Genomic DNA, 6592 nt, shown 5'->3' on the forward strand with positions numbered 1-6592 from the left:
CATAAAAACTGGAACTGTTTCACAGGTCTCAGACACAAAACTTGCCTGCACAAAGTTGTTCAGACAGGAGCACTCTCCCTCCTAAGCCCATAGCCCAAAGGTGAGACACTAATTTCTTTTCATTGACTGACAAAGGAGATGAATGTCTTGGAGTACATGGGGTCCTGGAGTCAAAAGGCAGCCAAGGACAGGAATCTTCTGCCTTGCATCTCTCCCCCAAGCTGGAGTTATCCCACAGTTCTTGGACCTACAAGGTGACCTGAGAGAGCTGGTCTCCCAGGATTGTTCTCACTTTTAATATCATAGTCTCACAGACCCACAGGAGGAACAAACTCCACTCAGAGGCCACAAGTCCAACAAACACCAGACATAACCAGATGGAGAGGAACAAGCACAATAATCTAAGCAACAGAAATGAAGACTACTTGACATCTTCTGAACCCATACCTTCTACCACAGCAAGTTCTCGATTCTCCAACACACTATAAAAGCAAGTTTTGGTTTTAAAATTACATCTCATGATGATGATAAATAACTTCCTTAAAGAAATAGAGAAGAACACATGTAAAAAAGTAGAAGACCATAAGGAGGAAACAAAAAAATCGATTAAAGAATTACAGGAAACTAGAACCAAACAGGTGAAGCAATTGAACAAAATCATCCAGGATCTAAAAACGTAAATAGAAACAATAAGGAAAACACAAATGAAGAAAACCCTGGTGATAGAAATTCTGGGAAAGAGATCAGGAGTCATGGACATTAGCATCACCAACAGAATAAAAGAGAGAGAAGAGAAAATCTTAGGGGCAGAACATACCTTAGAAAACATTGACAAGATAGACAAAGAAAATGCAAAAAGGAAAAATCTCCTAACGGAAAGTACCCAGGAAATACAGGACACAATTGGAAGAACAAATCTACGAATAATAGATATAGAAAAGAACAAAGATTCCCAACTTGAAAGGCCAGTAAATATCTTCAATAAAATTATAGAAGAAAACTTCCCTAACCTAAAGAAAGAAAGGCCCATGACCATACAAGAAGCAGACAAATATTTAAACAGATTTGCCAGAAAAGAAATCACTCCAGTCACATAATAGTCAAAATACCAAATACACAAAACAAAGAAACATTTCTAAGAGCATTATGGGAAAAGAGTCAAGTAACATATAAAGGCAGGCCTATCAGAATTACATCAGACTTCTCAACAGAGACTATGAAAGACAGAAGATCCTAAATAAATGTCATGCAGAGAACGCAAACACTAGCCCAGGCTACTATATGGAGCAAAACTCTAAATTGACATAAGTGGAGAAACCAAGATATTCCATTACAAGAGCAAATTCACACAATAACTTTCTACAATTCCAGTCCTACAAATGATAATAAATGAAAAACACCACAAGGAGGGAAATTACCCCATAGAAAAAGCAAGAAGGTAATCTTCTTGCAGCAAAACCAAAAGAAGAGAGACACAAAAACAATTCCTCCTCTAACAATATCAGGAAACAACAATTGTTATATCTTAATATTTCTTGAAAACAATGGATTCAATGTTCCAATAAAAAAGCATAGGCTAACAGACTGGACATGGAAAGAAGACCCAGCATTATGCTACATACCTGAAATAAACCTCAGTGACAATGACAGACACTACCTCAGAGTAGAAGGCTGGAAAAAGTTTCCCTAGAAAGTGATCCCGAGGAACAAGATGGAGTAGTCATTCTACTATCGAATAAAATCGACTTTCAACCAAAACTTATCAAAAAGTTAAGGAAGGGAACTTCATATTCATCAAAGGAAAAATCCATGAAAAAGTACCCTCAATCCTGAGTATCTGTGCTCCAAATGCAAGGACATCTGCATTCATAAAAGAAACCTTGCTAAAGCTCAAAGTACACATTGCAACTCACACAATAATAGTGGCAGACTTCAACACCCCACTCTCTTCGATGGACAGATCATGGAAACAAAATCAAAATAGAGACATTGAAAAACTAACAGATATTATGAACCAAATGGTTCTATCAAATATTCATAGAACATTTTGTACTAAAACAAAAGAATATACTTTCATCTCAGAAACTCAAATTACCTTCTCCAAAATTTGCCACATAATGGGTCACAAAGCAGGCATCAACAGATACTAGAAAATTGTAAAAAATCCCTGCATCCCATAAGATTACCACTGACAAATGCCGGTCTTCAATAACAACAATAACTACAGAAAGCTAACATACACATGGAAGCTAAACAATGCACTACTCAATGGTAACATGGTCAAGGAATAAATAAAAAAATTAAATAGTTTTTATAATTTAATGAAAATGAAGGCAAAATATACCCATATTTATGGAACAAAATGAAAGAAGTGCTAAGTGGAAATCTCATAGATATGAATGTGAATAAAAAGAAATTGGATAGAGCATGCATTAGTAGCTTGACACACACCTAAAAGCTCTAGAAAAAAGGAAGCCAATTCAACCAAGAGGAATAGGCAGCAGGACATAATGAAACACAGGGCTCAAAGCAACCAAGTAGAAACCAAAAAAAGTATACAAAGAATCAACAAAGTGAAGAGCTGGTTACTTTCCCATGAGAAAAAAAATTATGAGGACCACTCCCCAGGTTTGCAGCTTCCTAGGCAAAACACCAAGATCCTCTGCTTAAGAAAGTCTGTCTCCAAAGGAGCCAAAACCATCAAATGGAAAAAAGATAGCATTTTCAGCAAATGGTGCTGGTTCAACTGGAGGTCAACATGTAGAAGAATGCAGATCGATCCATGCTTATCACCCTGTACAAAGCTTAAGTCCAAGTGGATCAAGGACCTCCACATCAAACCAGATACACTCAAACTAATAGAAGAAAAACTAGGGCAGCATCTCGAACACATGGGCTCTGGAGAAAATTTCCTAAACAAAACACCAATGGCTTACGCTCTAAGATCAAGAATCGACAAATGGGATCTCGTAAAACTGCAAAGCTTCTGTAAGGCAAAGGACACTGTGGTTAGGACAAAATGGCAACCAACAGATTGGGAAAAGATCTTTACCAATCCTACAACAGATAGAGGCCTTATATCCAAAATATACAAAGAACTCAAAAAGTTAGACCGCAGGGAAACAAATAACCCTATTAAAAATGGGGTTCAGAGCTAAACAAAGAATTCACAGCTGAGGAATGCCAAATGGCTGAGAAACACCTAAAGAAATGTTCAACATCTTTAGTCATAAGGGAAATGCAAATCAAAACAACCCTGAGATTTCACCTCACACCAGTGAGAATGGCTATGATCAAAAACTCAGGGGACAACAGATGCTGGCGAGGATGTGGAGAAAGAGGAACACTCCTCCATTGTTGGTGGGATTGCAAACTGGTACAACCATTCTGGAAATCAGTCTGGAGGATCCTCAGAAAATTGGACATTGAACTGCCTGAGGATCCAGCTATACCTCTCTTGGGCATATACCCAAAAGATGCCCCAACATATAAAAAAGACACGTGCTCCACTATGTTCATTCCAGCCTTATTTATAATAGCCAGAAGCTGGAAAGAACCCAGATGCCCTTCAACAGAGGAATGGATACAGAAAATGTGGTACATCTACACAATGGAATATTACTCAGCTATCAAAAACAACGACTTTATGAAATTCGTAGGCAAATGGTTGGAACTGGAAAACATCATCCTGAGTGAGCTAACCCAATCACAGAAAGACATACATGGTATGCACTCATTGATAAGTGGCTATTAGCCCAAATGCTTGAATTACCTTAGTTCCCTAGAACAAATGAAACTCAAGACGGATGATCAAAATGTGAATGCTTCACTCCTTCTTTAAAAGGGGAACAAGAATACCCTTGGCGGGAAGAGAGAGGCAAAGATTAAAACAGAGACTGAAGGAACACCCATTCAGAGCCTGCCCCACATGTGGCCCATACATATACAGCCACCCAATTAGACAAAATGGATGAAGGAAAGAAGTGCAGACCGACAGGAGCCGGATGTAGATCGCTCCTGAGAGACACAGCCAGAATACAGCAAATACAGAGGCGAATGCCAGCAGCAAACCACTGAACTGAGAATAGGACCCCCATTGAAGGAATCAGAGAAAGAACTGGAAGATCTTGAAGGGGCTCGAGACCCCTTATGTACAACAATGCTAAGCAACCAGAGCTTCCAGGGACTAAGACACTACCTAAAGACTATACATGGACTGACCCTGGACTCTGACCTCATAGGTAGCAATGAATATCCTAGTAAGAGCACCAGTGGAAGGAGAAGCCCTGGGTCCTGCTAAGACTGAACCCCCAGTGAACTTGACTGGTGGGGGGAGGGCGGCAATGGGGGGAGGGTCGGTAGGGGAACACCCATAAGGAAGGGGACGGGGGAGGGGATGTTTGCCCGGATACCGGGAAAGGGAATAACACTTGAAATGTATATAAGAAATACTCAAGTTAATAAAAAAAAAGGTAAAAAAAAAAAGAAAGTCTGTCTCCTTTTCATCTCAGTATGCTGAGAATTATCCTAAGTTGCCTAGCTGCTAACAAGTTGCGATCAGTCCCCTCATTCCATTTTGCTATAGTTAAGGAGATTATAAACCTTTTGGGGGTAAGGATCCAGTGGTAGATGATTTCCATTAGCTCACTTTGAGATGTTAGGGATGCGTTGTTTTCATGGAAAAGGGCTTCAGATGTACTTCTTACCTGAGTGCTATGGCCCTCTCAGAGGGGTATCATTTTAACGTATTCCAGGATATTTGCACCCTGACTAGGAGCTGTTTCCAAGACCTGCCATTCTCAATTATGAGAATTCCCAGGGTTTGTGAACCTGCTTCAACATTAATAGGTGTTTGGTCTGGTGGCACGATCCACTTGCCTTACAGGAATACAATCTTGTACAACCACTTCTGAAATCAATTTGGAGGTTTCCCAGGAAATTTGGAATTATTCTACCCTAAGACACAGCTGTACCATTCTGCTCTGAGCTGTTGGGACCTCCCTGGGTATCTTCCCACCCTGGCATATCAAGTTTCTGTGAGGCTAGGCACTTCCTCTCCTACTGAGGCCGGACAAGGCAGCCCAATAAAAGGAACATATCTCATGTATAGGCAACAGCTCTTGGGATAGCCCCCATTCCAGGTGTTTAGGACCTACATGAAGGTCGAGTTGCACATCTGCTATATATGTGCAGCGAGGCCTAGGATTGAACCAGGAGAAGAAAACCATCTCACAGAACAAAAAACTGTTACATAAGAAAATATGTAGAAACACACACATATGACTATACAAACTCATGGATACACATAAACTTTCATGTAAACCAGTTGGGCCCAGTTACATGATTATTTCATAATTGCATCATGCACACACACACACACACACACACACACACACACACACATTCATATTTACATACACAAATGGAGCAAAGGACCAGATGTCAGTGAGGAAAGAATTCACTCATTCTGGATAATGCACGTGGAATGTATTCCTTCCAAGATTTTTACCATTTTTTAGGGTAATAGATCACATGGTTTTCCCAAGCTTTCCACCTTGTTTCCTAAAATGTTCACTAATAGTTCAAACATAAATTCAAGTCATAAATTGATTAAGAAGTTTATAACAGAGATGTTTACATATGTATCCCTTAAGACTAGATATTCATTATCTTTTACTACCTCTACAGGTTCATGGAGGATTAACGGCCATAATTAAGTTATTATTAAAGTTTTGTATAGATAAATCCAGCCAATATTTTATCTTCTGTCCTTACATTAGTTCCCTTTGTAAACTGTTTTACAATCTCTAAGAACATGTTCTAAGCAATAAATACCTACTTTCTATCTCCAAAGCAATTTACTTATGGCATGTAAGCCTGGCAGAATTCTTACTGCAGTTTATATATCAGAGAGAACTAAGTAGCAGGTCTTAATATAAAGGACTTAATAAGTACTGATACAATTTTAGGAATTCTTATAGGATTATCATTGAGAAATCATCTATATGTGCTCACTTCGGCAGCACATATACTAAAATTGGAACGATACAGAGAAGATTAGCAAGACCCCTGCGCAAGGATGACACACAAATTCGTGATAGTTCCATATTTTTATACCCATAAGCATACAAGAAGCCTACAGAACTCCAAATAGATTGGACCAGAAAAAAAACTCCTCCCGTCACATAATAGTCAAAACACCAAACGCACAAATAAAGAAAAAATGTTAAAAGCAGTAAGGGAAAAAGGTCAAGTAACATGTAAAGGCAGACCTATCAAAATCACACCAGACTTTTCGCCAGAGACTATGAAAGCCAGAAGATCCTGGACAGATGTCATACAGACCCTAAGAGAACACAAATGCCAGCCCAGGTTACTGTATCCTACAAAACTCTCAAGTAACATAGATGGAAAAACCAAGATATTCCATGAAAAAACCAAATTTAAACAATATCTTTTTACAAATCCAGCACTACAAAGGATAATAAATGGTAAAGCCCAACATAAGGAGGCAAGCTACACCCTAGAAGAAGCAAGAAACTAATCGTCTTGGCAACAAAACAAAGAGAAGAAAAAGCACACAAACATAACC

General features: G+C 39.0%; 1 non-coding gene across 1 annotated transcript; it reads left to right on the forward strand.

Annotated features, from left to right (window-relative positions):
* Positions 1-6007: 6007 nt before the first annotated feature.
* LOC120099558 (U6 spliceosomal RNA) lies at positions 6008-6113 on the forward strand. The gene has a single exon (XR_005498702.1). It is a non-coding gene; the product is annotated as a U6 spliceosomal RNA (small nuclear RNA).
* The last annotated feature ends 479 nt before the right edge of the window (positions 6114-6592 follow it).

This window comes from Rattus norvegicus, chromosome X (assembly GCF_036323735.1).
Source record: "Rattus norvegicus strain BN/NHsdMcwi chromosome X, GRCr8, whole genome shotgun sequence".
Lineage (NCBI taxonomy): Eukaryota > Metazoa > Chordata > Mammalia > Rodentia > Muridae > Rattus > Rattus norvegicus.